The sequence below is a fragment of the Hypanus sabinus genome, chromosome 4 (genome assembly GCF_030144855.1).
Source record: "Hypanus sabinus isolate sHypSab1 chromosome 4, sHypSab1.hap1, whole genome shotgun sequence".
Taxonomy (NCBI): domain Eukaryota; kingdom Metazoa; phylum Chordata; class Chondrichthyes; order Myliobatiformes; family Dasyatidae; genus Hypanus; species Hypanus sabinus.
The window spans coordinates 140,785,476-140,805,445 of record NC_082709.1 but is presented as its reverse complement, the minus strand read 5'-3'; the positions used below and the strand labels follow the sequence as shown (position 1 = coordinate 140,805,445).

The 19,970-nt window shown below is 40.5% G+C and overlaps 1 pseudogene; it reads left to right on the top strand.

The window, feature by feature from the left end:
• Nucleotides 1–18,267: 18,267 nt before the first annotated feature.
• Nucleotides 18,268–19,275, top strand: LOC132392167 (eukaryotic translation initiation factor 4E transporter-like; annotated as a pseudogene).
• The last annotated feature ends 695 nt before the right edge of the window (nucleotides 19,276–19,970 follow it).

The window sequence follows — 19,970 nt, the reverse complement described above, 5'->3', positions numbered from 1 at the left end:
GAAAATAGATATTGTCACATTTTTTGACATTATGCTCTATCTGCCATATCTTTGCTACTCAGCCTATCTATATCCCTTCAGAGAGCTTTATATCCATTTCACAACTTCCATTCTTAACTATTTTTGTACCACTTGCAAAATAAGCAACTCTGTCTTTGAGATTTTCATGAAAGAGGGAGGCATGGAACAGAGAGATACTGTATACTGTACTTTTATATCTTGCTGACACTTCTGAGGTTGTGTCTAACATATTATACTGCAGTCAACGTGAATCCAAACATATTACAGACTATGGCAAAATAAGTAATTTTCTTAGCATTGTTTGACCAGTTGTGCCCATTTGTATTTCCAAATTCTAACAAATGTAATTGTTCAGATTTGTATATATACATCACTTGTCATTTGCTTCACACAGGCACCGAGACACCACTTGTAAAATGGCAGGAAGCAAGATTTAAATAAGAATGAGGCGAAAGACATGCTACCATGATCCTAACATTGCCATCACCTCATTACTGGTAGAATCAAATGCACCTTCCTTGTCTGAACCTTTCAGAATTTTTGAACCTGATGGACAAAAAGAAAGGAGTGTGGGTGGATATTATTTTTAAATGCTGTAACCCACAAATGATATGTAGCACAATGTAGTTCCAGAGGTATATTAACAAGTAAAAATGATAAGAAGTGCAAGGATTTTATGAATGATAAGCTGGTGAAGACAGCTTAAAAAACCAAGAACTTTATACCACAGGAAAAATGATAAAGGTAATCTGTGAAAGGTCTTCAAGTGTAAGCACAGTTGTTTTTTCCTGTGTAACAAAGGCTGACTCTCAAATCCAGATCAGTGAACTGAGGGTTGCAAGACCGAAGACCTACAAAATGTTATTGAACATCAGTTGACAAGTACTTTCAACCTTCATCATGCCTATTGAATTAAATGAACTTTATTCCTAAAATGCCATTGATAAGTCATTGTTACTTGGAGGAAAATTATTGGGTGTATACATCAGGAAAAAAGCTTCAACAAAAGGAAGAAAAATGAAACTATTTGCTCTTTATTTCAATAATACTAAGTGGCATAATATGTAAGTATTACCCAAAGGAAAAGTAAATAGTTACTTTTTATCAATAGAATGCAGTTTATGTTGTCAACCACAGAGTTTGTATTCTGCTAAGTTGACACTTCAGTGATATATCATGTCATTGTCCAATATAATTAGAAGGATAAAGGAGAATATGTCATGAGCCATATGCACATGATACTGGCACAAAAAGAGCCTAAGCAAAGATTGCAAATCTATTCGTACAAATGCCTATGGCACTGAAAGTTGCTGTAATCACCTTCTTCATCTTAAATGTAGGCACAAACTAGCTGCTTTGTTAGTGTTAAAGTTGAACAAATCTCTTGGGAATCTTCTTTGCTGAGGCTTTAGGAAAGTTCTCAGTTCCCAACAAAAAGAAGAAAAGCTTAACTATTTTTTATTCTCTCTTCTGAAACAGTTTCTATAAAATATTTCTATAAAATATCCATGTTCCCATTTTCTTCAGAAATATATATGGCATCTAAGAAATTGGAAGTTCATAATTCAGCTAAGGAAAATTATAGCACTGCAAATAAAGTAAAAAATATTTAATTATGAACCAATCCAAGTAATTTAATTACACCATACCTCCATCCTGGAACTAACAGGATGAACTTGCTTAAAATATTTTCAACTTTAAAAATGCAGAAAATCAAGACAATAGGTCCATGACTAGGGGCAATCATGGTACTCTTAGTAATGCACAATAGCTCAATTAAATGTGTGTGTTATCTTCTTCTTTGATTATTTTAGTCTATTAAATTATTAAGTAATTTTTTATAAGATATCTTTGCAATTCCTTTAGCCTAGCCTCTAACTTGTGTTTGAATTTTGCCTTTGAACCATACAATTTTGCCTTTATACCATACTCTGATATAAAAATGGCTGCTATTTTGCAGGTTAAAAGCTTATAGCAAATGAAGTTATTAATTCTTCAATAGAACCATCCAATTAATTTGGTGTGTTTTGTCTTTTTTATGCTTTTCCATGTCCTATCAGTTCTCCTCTTTCACTCTATTGCTACTGAATCTACTTCAACAATGCTTTTAGACAGTGATTCCTAGATCACATCTTATTGTATGTTGTATTCATTCAAACTAAGTATTAAGGCTTTAGCACACATAAAAACATTTACTAGAATGATGTTACAGATGAAAAGTAGATTATGTGGGAAGAATGGAGAACCTCTAGTCATTCTTTCTTCTATCATAGAATGCTAAGAAAAGTTGTCAGAATTATGTATAGTTTCAAAAGTGTAAATATGAAAGAAATGTTTCTAGTTGTAACCACAGCACAAACGTTTAATGTGTCTGGCAAAGCTGTTGTGGAGGAACCTTCATTCACACAGTGAGCTGACAGATCAGAAAAATATTGCTGGGGAAGGTAGTCAAAGCAGATCTACAAGTAATTTTTCAAAGATACAAACTGCAGAGCTATGGAAGCTGAGATAAGTTGAATAATTCCACCAAATTTAACATTAATTCTGTGCTGTGACATTGTATGATGGTACAAAATTATTAAACATAAAGCCGAGCGGAAATGTGTTATGCTCTTGTTCATCAATCTGTAATTAAGTTATGTAGTTAACTATCGGTACCAGTAGGTTCTTTTTTCTTTCCAGAGTTTAATAGTGAAGTTTCCAGTGACTTGAATATTTATCATTTGAAGTTTTATCATCAAATTATAGTAAGATTATTTAACAATGAATGGAGTGAGTGTTGGATGCTGGATATGTCAGAATATGTTAATACTGAGAGGGTGGGGCTTGAGACATTGGCAGATGTGTGTAGATTAATGGATCTTTAACAGAAAATTAATAGGTGGCTTGTCATGGAGTGTGATAGGCAGATATGTCGTTAGGCATCAGGTCAAAAGACAGTGATTGAGAAGGGTTGGGACAGTAGATTGTTGGTAATGGGGACAGACTTGGGTTTTATGATCTAGTTGATGATTTTAAGCAAGTGGAAGTGGGTGTCACAAGCCTGGGGACCCAAAGGAGAATGGATGAACACATTACTTCAACATGACATCCAGAAGCTGAAACTGAATTGCAAGGGCCTCCTTTTACACATATCTGCAGCTTGTGTGTGCTTAGACAAAACCCCAGAAGTTATGGCTTGGCATTTATGTCAAAACTCTATTTTTCATTGGTACTGCAGACTCATAAATAACCCTAAAGGAAAAATGCATATTCCATGCAATTATCACCCAGTTTTTCTTTATATTTGATTTCTCATTGAAATTGAGCTACACAGCCCTCAGAAACAAGGTGTCATGAGACATACAAGTGCTGCTCTTCTCACGAGTTGCTTGAGTTCTCAGTTCTCCAATCATGATATTATTTTCCAATGGAGTCTTAATGAATATATGTTGTTGCATCTTTATACAGTACATAACATGATTGTCACGCTTAACCTTTTCATTCTGCTGGGGGAAGAGATTTTTCTCCTGAACATTTGTTTCTTGATCATAGTTACATGGAGCAGCTGAAGTAACAGATGTCAATGTGAAGTAGTAAGCAAGCTCTAGACATCAAACTGAAATGTGTTTCATCTTCAGACTGTACTTTTCTAGCTTTCTTGTTTTCCAAGTAGATGTTATAAGTATCTGGCTCTTTAAACAGAAGAGTTCACTTTGCTCACAGCTCACATCATTCTCCAAGAAATCTGAAAAACTCTTACATGGGTTAATTAAAAATGCAGCATTTGCTGGCTGTTTCCTGTCTAACTATATTTCATTTAAGTAAAACACCGAAAGTTTTAGCAAATTACACATACTGAAAAAGAGATTTTAAAATACTTTCCTGGTGGTATTCCTCATAAACTTTAAGGTTACTTTTGCTCAGTTGAAACCAGTGAACGGTCTCAGGCTTTCTGGGATCATTATCCTCAATGGAATTAGAAGTTGAATTCAGATCACAAACTTGCTTTTGTATTTAGTTTCTCCATTTAGAAATAAAAGTACAAGACAGGTATGAGCAGTTCAATAAAAAAAAATAACCTGCTTAATATCTGTCGGCATGGGATAACCAAATGGGGTTATGGCTTGGTGACTGACTTTGTACTTGAATTTTGCTGTACTAATAAAGGAAATACTGTCTATTTTGACATAGTAAAATTGTAAATCTTGTCACTTGCAAATGCATGATAGGATGAGGATCCCTGAATATAGATCTCTGCAATACCCTCTCCTGCCACTGATCCACACTAGCAAGACTTCCAGTATCCCTGACAACTGCACAATGAAGGAAGCCCTGAACACCACCAAGATCAAGACCAAAGTTGTTTTTTGGAATGTATGAACCATCTACACTGGCAAGCTAGTGTAAGTAACAGCAGAAATGCGTTGTTGCAACTTTCATATAGTGGGCCTCAGTGAAAACAGATGGACAGGGTCTGGCAGACTGAAAGCAGCAACTGGTGAAACAGTTTTATACTCAGGCAGGGGGGATAGTCAGCATCATGATGGTGTAGCTGTCATTTTGAAAAAAAAAAGTATTGAGAAGTGCTTCCTGGATTGGAAACCAATCAACCGTAGGCTGATGAGAGGCAGGCTGAAAGGGAAGTGAGTGAACGTGACTGTGATCCAGTACTCTGCTCCAAGTAATGATAGTTGGATGACCGCTGGGCCAATCTTCGTCTGGCCTTTACCCTTTGACATGTTTGGCTTGGCTGACCCTACCAAGGGGAGTACTCAGGGCTGAGCAATCTAGTGAAGGATGATCCAGTCTTCCTGAAAATGCTCAAGGAAGGAGTGATCTCAGCCCACCAGGAGGTTGTAGACTAGGGAAGAACAGTGGGATCCACCTGCTCCCTAATAGTTTCTTGGGCCAGTGAAATAGATTGTAAGAGAGGGAAGAGGGGCCATAAAGTGGCTGTAGCTGATGTAGCTGCTGTGAAGAGACAGTAATCTTGCTTTGATTGCCACCAACCAGACTACTTAGGGAGGGTCTGCCATGCTAGCCATAAAAGGGCAGAGGAGATAATATAGGGCAGCTGTGGTGTCACAGGCCACAGTTGGAGACAGTGTCCTAACAGGGCAAGGGGAATCAGAGTCACCCACCAAGAGATCAAAACAAAACCTAAGTCCCCAAACCCGACAGCACCCTCTCCCTCCAATCTGAGTGTTGACTAGATTATAGAACTAGTGAAGCCAGGCTCAAGATCAGGCAAATGGCCGGCAGCAAGCACTATCGTCAGCACTGCTGAGCCACTCATGTTCGGGGGCTGACAATGTGATCTGTTAATGGACACAAGAGCATCCGTGTCAATAACTGATCTACAATGGCCGGTGACTGGAGAGGCAGTTTATATTACAGGCGCAGGGGGAAAGAACAGTAAAGGCAGAAAGAAGTGAGCCACTGATACTCAAAATCAGTGGAGTGAAGCTTCCAGTGTAGCTCTGGGTCTGTACAAATAATGAGGATACTATTCCTGGAACCATGGAATGGGCATACTGATGGAGGCAGGGGCTCCTATAGACTCTGGAAAGGGAATAACATGGACAAGTCAGGGGTAGAGAACACATATAACTAATGGAGTGCACAGCGAATCCAGCATAACTGCAGCCGTTCTAATATCCGGAAATTAGAGTCAGGATGGTGTCTATGGGTCACTTTGTCAGCAGCCCCAGTGGTGTGAGCTAGACACAAGCAAAACTATGGTCGAGTGAAGCTAAACCTATTTAAAATAGAGGGTGTAGGTTTTCGCAAATAAAGTCTCGGAGGTATTTTGTTTCAGAAAAGCCATAGGAACGCATTCCTTGAATATCAAAATACTGAACACAAAGTGCGCTGTAATCATTTTACATAAGTACATCATCACGTCAGACCAGCCTCTTAAAGTGAACCCCAACTCAATGTTGGTGGTTGTGAATTATGTACATTTCCACCAATTGCGTTACCCTACACAGGTGGCCCCACCCCCAGAAATCACTAAAACTGGCATTGTGAGCCAGTCTAGAGCTCAGACAAGCTGCCTGGTTCAATCCTGTGTTCCACGAGGTGGAGGAACAGCAGGTGCCTCTGGCTCGTTCAGAGGTGCGTTGACACGCTCATGGTCATGTTGTGATGGCTGGGCTAGTCTAAGGCGATCTACCTTCTTATCTATGACAAAGGTCTTTTCTCCCTGTTCCAAAAAGCAGAACAGGCCAACATAAGGAGGCCAAGGGATGTCGGTGTGCATTGTGCTGGACAAAGAATACTGTATGCCATAATGGGAGATAGGAATGGGTAAAAAGGAATTGAATTTACCGAAGAGGATGGAATGCTGTTGTGAGGCCAACCAGGCAGTCGTGACATCAGCAATGAAATCACCTGGCATTCGTAATAGCTGTCCATATACCAACTCAGCCACAGACGACTTCAGGTCTTCTTCTGGAGCTATTCTGAGCCACAGCAAGACCCAAAGGAGATGATCATGCCAACACTCATCAGTCAGGGAAGCTCCCAGAGCAGCCTTTAAGGAGCAGTGAAGCCGCTCGCATAGGCCATTGGACTGTGGATGATAAACCATGGTGTGATGTGGCCTAACGCCGAGCTTCTGGCCCTTCGCAACCCAGAGCTCTGGTATGAATTTGAGAACATGGTCAGAGAAAATATCAGATTGGCTGACAAACCGAACAACCCAGGAGCTGATGTACGTCTGAGCCACGTCTACGGCTGTCATTGATGCTAGGGGGATGACCTCTAGCCACCTGGTGATGGTAAAGAGATGTGTGAAATCACAAGGGGTGGGGGAAGAAAACAAACAAGGTCCACATTGACATGGTCAAACCATCACTTATGACCTCAAAAGGTGCCAAAGGTGTCTGAACCTGACAGTTAATTTTTGCCCAGAGGCTGCAGTCCAATCACGCACGCCCTTACGAAGGCCATACCACACAAACTTTAGTGCATCCAGTTTCTGTGAGGTGCTTCTGGGCCGGATGAGAGAGGCCGTGTATGGAGTCAAAAATAGCCCACCTCCAGTTTGCGGGCATGATGGGGTGAAGACAGCTGGTTAAATCATCACACAGGAGAGAAACCCCAGCTTCCCTGAACTTAATGTCAGACAACAGCAGGTCCGTGACTGCTGTTCGAAAGCCTGAACCTATAGCTTGATCAGCTCCCTTGGCATTACTTTTCCCCTTGGTATGTTGTATATCAGCTGTGAACTCAGGTATTTAGGCCAGGCGAAGTTGCTGCTGGTTTTGGCTATCACGTGCATGAGGGGATTGTGGTCAATGAACGCTGTGAAATGACAAACCCACAGAAGAAGATGAAAATGGCGGACAGCAGATAGAGACAGAGAAGTTCACTGTCTAATGTGTCATACTTCATTTTGGGAGGACAGGGATACTGGCTGAAGGTGGCAAATGGCTGTCACACCAGCCATTCGTGCACAGCATCAAGAGTAATAGCCATGGGTGCATGGGGGAGCAGGTGTACCGGTAGGGTTGCATTGGACAGAGCTCATCAAATGCCTTGGTCACATCCGCTGGCCAGTCAAGCACGTGATCAGGGATACAGCCTTTAAGCGCACTATTCAGAGGAGGCATAAGTTCAGCATCTCGCAGAATGAAGCGGAGATAGAAATTCACCACGCCTAAAAAATCTCCAGTAGTTTTTTAGTAGTGTAGGGTGGTGTGAAATCCATAACCATGGCTACTATTTGTGGGAGAGGTTTCACATCTTCTGCAGTGATAACGACAGTCGAGAAAGTCAATGACAGCCCACACTAGCACTTAGTAGGGTTAATAATCAACCCGTGGTGGATTAAGTGCTCAAAAAGTGTGCTGAGATGACATACGTGTTCTAATTTAGATACATTGGTGACAAATATGTCATCCAGGTAAACAAAAAGAAAAGCTAAATTTTTTAATACAAGTCCATCAGCCATTGGAAAGTCCATGCTGCTTTTTTCAGCCCAAATGGCATGAGCAGAAACTCAAAGAAGCCAAATGGGGTTATCGTAGCTGTTTTGGGTATGTCCTCTGAGCTATTTAGCCCATAGCTAGATCACCTTTGGAAAAAATTGACTTTCTGGCTAAAGGTGGTGGATGTGTGGTCTTGGTGACAATCGGCGTGGGGTGTGGAGAAAAGGGGGTGGTGCCCTCTTTAAGGCGTCAGTAATCGCGACATGAGCAGAAACCACTATTGAACTTAGGGACCACATGGAGGAGCAAAGCCAAGGGCCTATTCAACTGGCATACAATGCCAAGTCTTTCCACGTTGGCAAACTCATTCTTCACTTTTGCCAGCTTTTCTGGGTCCATTCTATGTGCGTGGGCATGGACTGGCATGTGCTCAATGCCATGTTTTGTGACTGTTGTGAAGAATGTCTGTTTGGTGAGGTTTGGGAATTCACCTAGCAGTTCCTTACACTTGCTTGCGGCGAAGCACGTGCTTGACAGAGTCGTTGTGGGGAACCTACTGGGGAAGCAGGTTAATGACCCAAAATCCTTGACATCCACGAGCAGGCAGTTCTTAAGATCAACCAACAGCCCTTGGATACACAGGGATTCTGCACCAAGCGGAGGTTTAGCCACCATAGCCAGGACAAAGTCCCATGCATAATATTACCCACTGAAGAAGAGTGTCACCTGTTGTGTCCCATAGGTCTGGATCCTGTTGCCTTTGGCAGCCTCCAGCGAGGTTTTGTTGCTCTTTGCCTTCTCATCAGCAGGTGATGCCAGCTGCACTCTCGCCTGAGCACCCATGCCACACAAGAATCATCACCCTGAAGGGATGTCCGTTATGAACAGTAGACAACCCTGACAGCCAGAAGCCATGGTGTTCACAGATCTCTGGTGTCTCGATGAGGTGGCACTTTCGAGGCTGCAAGGCGTTCGGCTCTTCCTACCAAAGTGAGTGTGGTAAAAACACAGGCCCGGATTCATCTGTTTCACACTGTGGGTGCCCCTATACTGAGGGCCTTGCTGACAGGGCTTATTGAGAAGGAAGGAGGAATGATGCACAGTTCCCTATAGTCCATCGCAGGTGTATTAGCGAGGGCTATGCAACTTGATCAGGCATTAACCGTGCAAAAACTATTTTGGATCTGGAGATTTTCCCTGAGCAAATAAGACAATTATGCACAATATTCCTACAGAATGGCTACGAGGTGAAGGAATTAAAGGCATTGAGGGAAAACCAGGAAACCTAACAATGAGGAGAAACCTGTCAATACTACCTGTCTTCCCTATATTCCACAGTTTCTGGAAGGATCGCCAGGATCCTGAAGAAATACTGGATTGATGCCATTCTCAAACCCATAAGGAAGCTCAAGTCACAGCTTATGCAGGTCAAAGATGACCCGGAAATCAGGTTGGCTGGCGTTTACAGATTACCTGTGAATGAGAAGCAGTGTATATTGGCTGGACAGGATGCACGGTGGAAGCCAGCATCAAGGAGCACAGGAGGTGTGTCCCAGAGATCTTGGCTGTAGCAGAACACTGCATTTGCAATGGCCATAGGATTGACCTTGACGGCACGAAGCTACTGTGACATGCCAATGGCTTTTAGGACCATCTGGTGAAATAAAACTAGAGGAAAAGAATTTTAACAAAGACGAAGGTCTCGCTCTAAGTAAGAACTCGAATTTGATTGTAAACAAGATGGGAGAGTGGAAAAATAATTGGATGAGGACCAACCAATCAGGAGGGATGATGACAGGGTATAAATACCACTGGACAAGACTTGCCCAGGCATCATCCCTAATGAAGATGGCAGAGTTTGTCATCAAAATGTCAGTTATAATCGATACCTATACCTGGCTGCAAGCCCAAGAAGAGTTTATTGATCAGGCATTTGCTGCATGAAGAGATCTTTAAAAATAAAACAAGGATGATGATTTCCCAAGAGAGACAGCACGTGGTCATTCGTTCCGAAGGCTTACCTTTGCTGAGGCCGGGCAAGGAGAGCAACTGTTTGACAGGTTCAGTCTCCAGTACTCCAAAAGTCTGCAAAAGGAGAGTTTTCAGTGATTGGTATTTATCGTGTTTAGGCCAGTGTTCTAGTAGATTTATCACTCTCACAGTGTGGAGTTGCTGAACGATGCTACTACATAGAAATATTTGGTGCCTGTCTCCAGAACATAGAAGTTTCTCAGGCTAGGACAGTGCTAATAGATTTTGAGGGTTCCCATTAGCACCTCAGCCCCTAGACCGATTTGCCTTCACGCTTTGTAGGCAGCAGTGTACATGGACCAGACTCCTCCAGGAACTCCTCAGTAGCCCACTTTTTCATAAGGTCATGGCACAGACTGTGGAAAAGCTCAGCTTGACACTGTAACCACTGGACCATCTTACAATTGTAGATGATTTACTAATTGCTTCGGAGGATGAAGTAGGTCAGTTAGGAGTGATTGCCAATGTTTTGGAAATTCAGTAGGACAAAGGTTTAAAATCAGCCCACACAAGGCTCAGATAGGGAAACAAATGATACAGTACCTAGGATACACAATGCTGTAATGGAGGAAGGACATTTCAGATGACAGTCATTCTGCAATTAGTTCCACGCCCCACCTCGTCAATGTAAGGGGAGTGAGGAAGGTAATTACTGACGATAATTTTGTATCAGGGTTCTCAGCACCAATACACGCCTTAATCAAAGGAGGGAAACCTCCCTCTGGAGGAAGTAAAATGGAGGCCAGATGAGGAAAATTCTTTTACACCCTAAATTCCTTTAATGTGGTATCAAAGGTCGATAAACTCATAAAGAGAGTTTTTGGTAGATTGCCCTTCATAAGGCAATATACTAAATACAGGAGCTGTGATGTTTTGTTGAAGTTGTATAAGAGGTTGGTGTAGTTAAATTTTTAGTTTCATGTGCAGATTTAGTCACCTACCTATGAACAAAGGTATCAATAAGAATTAAGTAGTTTAGAAAAATTTATAAGGATGTTGCCTGGACTTGATCTGTGTTATAGGGAAAGACTGAATAGATTAAGACTTTATTCCCTGGAGCATAGGAGAATGAGGGAGATTTGATAGAGGTGTACAAATTTATGAGGAGTATAAATCAGGTAAATGCAAGCAGGCTTTTTCCACTGAGGTTGGGTGAGACCAGAACTGGAGGTCATGGGTTAAGGATGAAAGATGAAATACTTAAGGGGAATGTAAGTGGCCTAATTTTCTCAGGGTGTGGTGTGATTGTTGAGTGAGCTGCCAGAGGAAATGATGGATGCAGGTTAGGGTTAGGGCAACATTTCAGAGGTTTGTATAGGTACATGGATAGGAAGGATACAGAGGGCTATGGTTCAGGTGTGGGCCCATGGGACTAGGCAGTATAACAGTTGGAAACAGACAAGATGGGCTGAATGGCCTGCTTCTTCCTGTAGTGCTCTATGACTCCATGAGCATTCTGTGCAGACTTCTCCACAGGAATCCACACAGAAATGGAATGATCTTGTGATCAAATTTGCCTATTATCCTTACTCTAAATGTAAGTGAAAATATTGGATCATGTGCAATTAGAAGCCATCACGTTTTCAATGTAATGTGTTAATTACTGTTAAACAATCTGAAATAAAGTTAAGATGCTAATGTGTCATTCACTGAGAAACAAATTAATGATGCAAATTTTTAGAAAATAGACTTTTTGGCTTTTGTTACTTCCATCTTTCCCTTAATCCCACATGTACATCTCCTCATTTACTTTGCTACCTGTTCTTGCTCTTGATTCCTGCTTTGTAGACTGCATGACTCTATGAAGAACATCCTGGTTTTTATTGCAACTTTGCAGCTGGTTTCACAGATTGCTTCCTGTGGATGCCACTTTGCCACATCAAATTCATGGGAAGTCTTTGGGCTCCAGACAACGGACTTAAGGATTCAGCAGGATATAGATTGGGTGTACTTCTAGGTGAAAAAAAAACGGCAGATTTAGTTTATCCCAGCCCACTGTGAAAGGTTGCACTTTGGGAGATCAAACGTAAAAGGAGAATACTCTGTTAATGGTAAGACCCTCAACAATATTCATGTGCAGAGGGAAACTGAGATCTATAGCTCCCTGAAAGTGATTACCCAGATTGATAGGGTGGTAAGGAAGGAATGTGGCATGTTACCCTTTTTTAGTCGAGGATCTGAGTTCAACAATCAAGAAGTTATGTTGCAGCTTTATAAAACTCTAGTTAAATTGCTTCTGGGATGTTGCATTTATTTCCAGTTGGACCATTATAGGAAGGAGATGGTGTAGAAGACTCTTACTTAGATGCTGATTGGATTACAGGCCACATGCTACAAGGAGAGGTTGGACAAACTTGGGTTGTTTTCTCTTCATGGTGGATGCTGGGGGGAGCCTTGATAGAGAAGTTTATGAGATTATGAAAGGTATAGAGTACACAGCTGGTCGCTTTTCCCAGGTTTGAAGTGTCTAATACTAGAAATCGTGCATTCAACATGAGAAGGGGTAAGTTCAAAGGAGACTTGTGGGACACGTTTTTTACCTGGAATGCTCTGCCTGGGGTGGCAGTGGAGGAGGAGTTGACAGAAGTATTCAAGAGGCTTTAAGATAGACAAATGGATGTGCAGGAAATTGAAAGATATAGATAGAAGGGATTAGTTTGGTTGGGTAGTTGATTAATAATTTAATTAGTTCGGTACAACATTGCGGGCGAAAGGGTATGTTCCAGCACTGTACTATTCTGTATTCTGTTAATAGTAAAAGCTATTCCTCAAATGCTCACAGCAACATTTTGATCATCATTTTACCTATCAGCATGTTGATGCATGTGCAGATTAAAATCAATGGTGTGATACATTTTGCCGATTAGATAAGGATCAAACTCTTAATTTGGCTCAATTATTTTAAACATACATTCATCCATAAACTAAGTTAATTTGCATCTGGTACAAATTCAGCTTTTCTTGGGGAAAAAAGATCCAATTTACTTGCCCACTGTACTGTAATTTGATTTTCATTGCTGTTTAAGTGGAACAGAAGTGAAAGGAATAGACTTACTGATAAAGAAAACAGGAGCTCGCAATTGTGAACCAGCATCCATGAGATTAGAGCATGGCAATGCATTTAACAGTTAATACAGTGCTTTTGAAGTGCATCCCTGATGTGTTGTGGGAATCACCAGGAACATGTACAAGTTACTATATATTTATAAAGTGTGAACAGTTAGGTTTTTGTTTCTCCCCATCAGTTTGAGTATATATGCCTTCTGCTTTTTTGTTATCTTCTCACTGATTTCCAGGTGAATTTCCAGGGGATCTATCATCTTATGTTTTGGAACTTGTCTTCGAGAGTCAACTGGAATGACCCATTTGGTTTTCAGATAATTCACAGATGTTAATTTCAACACAAGGAGTTTATGCTGAGATTTCAAAGTACAATGTTTTTAATGGATGCCATGTGGTAGCAGTCCCTTCCAGCCCAATGAGCCTACATCACCCGATAACACCGTATGACTAATGAACCAATAAACCTATACATCTTTGGAATGTGGAAGTGCACTGGAGCACCTGAAGGAAACCCACGCAGTCACGTGGTGAACGAACAAACTCCTTATAGATAGCGGCAGAACTGAACCCGGGTCGCTGGCTCTATAATAGCACTATGCTAACCACCGATCTACCATACCACCCTTACTTCTGATTGCTTTAAAGTTTAAAATAGGATATGAAAGAATATTAGATGCTGTGTGCAGAAATAAAACACAAGAGATGAGGTTTTCAAGGTGCACGCCTGGTTTTCATGGATACAGGTAGCACTCTCTACCTTGGCAAAATTAATACTGGGGATTTCACACAAGCTAAGTAAAATTCCAAGGAAAAAAATCTTATAGTTTGTTAAGTTGAGAACTTTGGGATGCCTGTCAGAGATTATGTCTGACAAGGGTATTTTTTATATATTATGGAATCATAGGGCCATATAGCATGAACCAAATTCTTCAGACGACACCCACGGCAACTGTGAAGCACCATTCCACACTAATTCCATCTTTCCTTCTCACATCTCCTTCATCTATTTCTCCCTCCTACCACAACAAATGTTACTCACCTATACTGTATTTATGTAAGCCAATTAAACAAAATTATCTTCCGCATCCCAAACACAATGCATCTGCATCAGATCTAGAAATCTATTAAAAATCAGCTTTAAGGTATACATAAGGCAGATGTTGTCTCTTAGTATGCAAATATAACAATAATACTCAAAATGTATTTTTATCTGCATTATTAGAATTTCTGTCAAGTACAATGTTAGTTATTACAAACCTTTAGTTATTATTGGATTTCATTTGTAGATAATCACATGATTGACATTTGAAATATCTTTGAATAATCTTGACAATACAAAACTATTTTCCAATTTAACATCTATACTAACAAAACAAAATATCCTTTTTTGCTTTTCATAATTATAAGGAAGCAAAATGTTTAAAAATGCCTATTACTTCAAAAAATGGATTGCAGCATCTTTAAATTAAATGCGCTCATTGATGAGGAGAGTACAATGCAGCAGAGCTCTTTATTGCCTGAGCATTATACATTTTGATTAATGCATGTTATTAATTTATTCCAGTGGTTATATAATTCAATCAGGCATCCAACATTAATTCTTTTAAAAAGAAATGCCAAGACCCAATATGCTGCACAGAACTTGCCCATGATATTATCTTATTTAACATGAAATAGGCTTAAGGCTAAATGTTGCATTGAAGACTACTTACATAAAATATGGTTTACTGTGTTTATTACCTCTATTAGCTGTTACGGACATGTTGATGCATGACTTTAGACATAAATATTACACAATATCTCAGTGTATGACAAATTTAACAGAACTAATCTTTTACAGCCAGGTGCACTCATTCGTTTAATCCTCTACTGCAGCGTATACTTATGGTATTAATATCTTAGTTCTGGATGACATCTAAAAATTAACATTTGAATAATTTATTTACCATAATATCTCAAAGGATATTTTGTTCATAAATTACTCCAGTTCTCAAATTAAAATTTGTTACTGCAAAATTCAAGATCTTACAAATGGCCTGCATTCCTCAGGGACTAAAGAACATCTCCATCCTTTCCATTTGCCTATTACCTCCTTGGATGAATTTACCATTGAAACATTGTTCCTTAATTGAGTGTGTTACCAGGATAAATGATAATAAGTAAAAATGATGCTAATATTCTCAGAACTGCCTTTGTCCAAAAACTAAAGTAAAATTTATCCATTCTTTGTACCTGTCCTAAAAGATGCCTGATTCATTTAAGGAATGAAGATGATGAAGTAACTTACAGAATGTTTACCAGGACTCGTGTGCCACTGCAATTGCATTGTTATGTATTCACATGTATTTCGAACATTACGGGTTGCTGTCGAGCTTCCCTACGTGTTACGTACAGACCGTAGAATGAGATAGATGACTTACAAGTAAAATGAACAGCAGCAGCTTTGTTCCTCACCTCTTCATCCCTCGTGTGTGTTATTCATGGCTACACAGCTTCTCACTGCCATAAGCATAACAAATGATGATGATATGACTAGACCTCATTCAATATTTAAAGTTTTGTTCCTTTCCTCAAGAAAAAATGTGTAATGTGGGTGAGTGAGAAGAAGATGCACCCGCCATGATGTAGCGGGCGTTGGAAGCATGGTGAGTGTGAAGAAAACGAGAACAGAATGGTTAAATAAAGCAAAGAAGAGATAGCGAGAGAGCGAGAGAGAGAGATAAGACTAGTTAACTTATCTGGAATGTGATTGTCTTTGAAAACGGTGACAATGTTTGAGAGTAAGGAGCCCGATGGTGAAATGACAGAGCAATGGATTCATATACTGAAAGATTTGAATATTTTGCACTGACAAGTCAAATTTCAGATGATATTTGTATTCCAACTTCTCTGACTGATGGGTGCAAAAACCTTTAATTTATTACACAGTCTGCTGCAACCTGCTAAGCCTGGTGATAAGCCTTTTGAAGGCATAGATAAAGTCTTAAAGGATATCTATTCGTCTAAACCTTTGATTATTGCCGAGAGGTTTAAATTCCATAAAAGGAATCAAAAAGAAATCAACAAACAAGAGAAAATCTGCAGATGCTGGAAATACAAGCAACACACACAACATGCTAGAGGAACTCGGCAGGCCAGGCAACATCTACGGGAAAACGTATATTCAAAAGAAAAAATGCACATGGTCAAAGAGTTGGCGAGCAGCCGGGATCACAGAGGGGGAGCAGTGAGACTGGGTTTCACTGAACTCCTGTCAAAGGAAAGATTTAAACTTCTTTAGGGTAGGCATCCCTGCAAGAGACTTCGCAGAGTAGCAATCATATCACAAACAGGAGAAAGTCTGCAGATGCTGGAAATCCCAAGCAACACATACAGAATGCTGGAGGAACTCAGCACGCCATGCAGCATCTATGGAAAAAAGTATAAGAGGAAAGCGAGTTTATTTCACAGTCTATTGAAGTGCTGAAGCAATTGGATGAATACTGTGATTTTCGACTATTGTCAAATGGCACGTTACATGATAGACTCATATGTGGTCTGTGTAATGAGGCAATTCAGAAACGTTTGTTTACAGAAGACAGAATAACATTACAGAGGGTAATTGAGGTGAGTCCATCTATGGAGGTGGCAGCTAAAGAAGCACAACTATTAAATACATCTCCCAAGTTCATAAAGTTTCTATTAAGTTTAAGAATAAGACACCTTTTGGCAATCAGTGTTACTGATATGGCAAACTTGTCACTCGGCAAAAGAATGCTGGTATAAGGATTTAAATTGCTGAAGCTGGGGCAAAAAGGGAAGTATTGAACATGCCTGTGAAAGTAAAAAGACACTGTCAAGCAAAATCACAAAAAAAAGAAAAATTACTATTGGAGAAACAAAAAAGAAGCGTGAACAAGTTCCAAGTAAAATTTAATTTAAGATGGAGCATGCTGAGGATGGACTAAGTGACTCTCACCCCATGGCTGAAGAAGCTTTGTGTGTTTTATCTGTTTCAGGACATAAAGGTGACTATTGGGTGACCCCATGGCTGGATGGGGCCACAATGAGGATGCAGGTGGACACAAATGCAGCAGTGTCATTGGAGACAGTTTACAAATTGAGAAGGTGAAGAGTTGACTTTAAAGACTTACACTGGTGAGGTTGTTTCAGTGAGGGGAGTAGTACATGTTACAGTGGAGATTAACAAACAGGGAAAGAAACATCCACTGAACATTGTTAAAGATAGTTATCCGGTGCTTCTGACTGCTTATGGTTGGAGGTGCTCAAACTCAGGGGGCAGGAAGTGCACTTGATTGGTGGGAGTGCTGGTCTACAAGAAGTATTGAAGAAACACACAGTAGTATTCAATGAAGAGCTGGGCAGTAAGAAAGGAATCACTATTAAGCTGGCTGTTAAGCCTGGGTTCTACACAGAGTATTGGAGGCAGCTGCTGAGCCTTGGTGGCGGCATGGATTAAAAAAAATGGATTGAAGGTAAAAGATCAATTAAATGACACAATAAAAAGAGTGGCATGAAAAAACCATACAGATATTCCATGGAAAAGCTGCTAGAAATCAGAGTACCCATATGCAAAGCAGAGACCAGCATGTCTTTTGGAAAAATATGACCATATGGAAAAGAGGGAGAAACTTCTTTAGTCAGAGTGATGACTGCGGAATTAGAACATAGAATGATCTATAGCACATTATAGGCCCTTCGGCCCACAATGTTGTGCTGACCGTGTTCTCCACTAGCATTTGTGGAAGCCAAGCCTTTATGTATAATTAAGGCTGAGGCTGATAGATTCAAGATTGGTCAGGGCATGAAGGGATATGAGGAGAAGGTAAGAGATTGGAGCTGAGGAAAAAGTTGGATCAGCCATGGTGAAATGGCAGAGCCGATTTGATGGGCCAAATGGCCTAATTATGCTCCTATATCTTATCTTATCTTGTATCCCAGTTCAGGCAAGAGTTCACCTCTGGATAGAACTAAGAAGGACTATACTTCAGATTTGGAGAGAGCAGCTCCGACGCAAAGAACTGCAGGTCCATGAGAGAGACTAAAGAAAGAAGATATTATTGTTGTACTCAGTCCTCAGTGCTGAAGCACTGGTGGTGACATGTGACCAATACCTTCAATGGTTGACTATTTGCAAGCCCACTGGAAATGAAAGAGAATGAAAATATTTGTGGGTTGGGTTGCCAGTGGAGAATTGAAAGTGGGCACATAATAACATCAAGAACCTTTGGTCAGGATGGCAGAGACAAAGACATATGACAGGGAAACTAGAAAAGGCAGGAAGCGAGACTACAAGAAAAATCTCTTTAGGAGTGATGGCAAATGCATTTTTGGCGAGTGAAGGCAATGTGTTTCCCATACTGAAGAGGAACCAGGATGGTTATCTGGTGGACCCATCAATCAATCAGAAACAGTGGAGCTGACAGGCTTTGATGTAAAAGTGCTAATGGAGGATTCAAGGCAGGCAAAGAAGATGAGGAAGTGATCAGAAACCCTTAAAGAAGGTGTATGATGCCATGGCGCTGCCCAGCAGAGATACCTACTGTTTTTGTATCAGAAGCTGACCTAAAACATCCCCAGGAAGCAGTCCTGCTTGAACACTCATTGGGGAACTCTAACTTCAATGAGCTCTTCAACATAGAGAAAAGTGCACCTGGACTAATTTCAATGTTTGAAAAGATGCTTGGTTAAGGAGCAGTGCCATTCAATCAATGGTTTTAAAGTAACCTAAGCAGACCAGGTAGTCACTCCAGTAGTGTGCAGTCTACCTAACATGAAGAAATTGAGAGACTTGCTTGTCTGGAGCAAAGGATTCCATCTTCTGTTTCACAACTTGGAAGCTACTTTGCTCCCATTCCATCATGAGAAGATAATGAGATTAATAAAAAGGTTGATACTTTAGAAATACTGTGAAAAGCAAATGTGGATGTGAAACCACTGCTGTCCAGTCTCATGGCCAACAAGGAGAAACTAAAGGAGATCTCATTGAGTTCACAGACTGGAGTGGTTTTGTTTTTTCAAGAGATGGAAGCAGAACTATAAGGAATCAAAATGGAACTGAGAGAAAGCTTGCCACCCCATTCATGGTGCAACATTTGGTACAAACTGCATGATCTGGTTCCAAATAAATGCAAAAAAAAGACTCTGATATATGACTGTTTCCAATAAACTCATTAACAGTATAAAGGCAAGTGGAACCTTGCCTTGCCATCAATCCCCCCTTAAATTCTACCACTCCCTGTAGTGGGGCCTACATCCCTAGATATTCTTGGTGACCTGTTTGGCGGTCAGAATCATCACATGCCAGTCCTTATCAGCAAGGTCATTTGTCTTCCATCATCTATGCTTTCTGAGGTGCCACTACGGTGATGCAGTATCCAAGCCAATATCTATATATATGCCACCCAGAGATTAAATGACTTAGGATTCATTCCCAGTTTGTTGCTACCCTAACAGTAACAGTTGGCCTCCAGACTGATTGACTCTCTAGTTTAGCGACTAACCCCCAAGGACATGGGGCAGAATAATCCCCAGGGTTATGTCTGGGATAGAGACAGTCTACCCTCTTCCCCTAGTTTAGAAAAAGAAATGATTTTTGTTGTTGGTTGAATTTGATGATTATTCCATTTAATGTTGATAGTTCAACATTTGGTCTGTATATGGGAAGGGGAAGAAACCTTTAAAATACAAGGGGGGTATGTTATGTATACATGTATATTTTGATTCTTCCCCTTGTGTTACATGCTGAACATAATGTGAGAGGGCATTCTGTGTAGATGATTTACAAGCAAAATAAACAGCAGCACGTTAGTTCCTCACATCTCTGTCTCTCATGTGTGTTATTCACAGCCACCCAGTGCTAGTGCTACTAACAAAACAACTACCATGCAATTTTAGGCACAATTTTGAATTGCTCAATACCATTACACTACTTGTAGG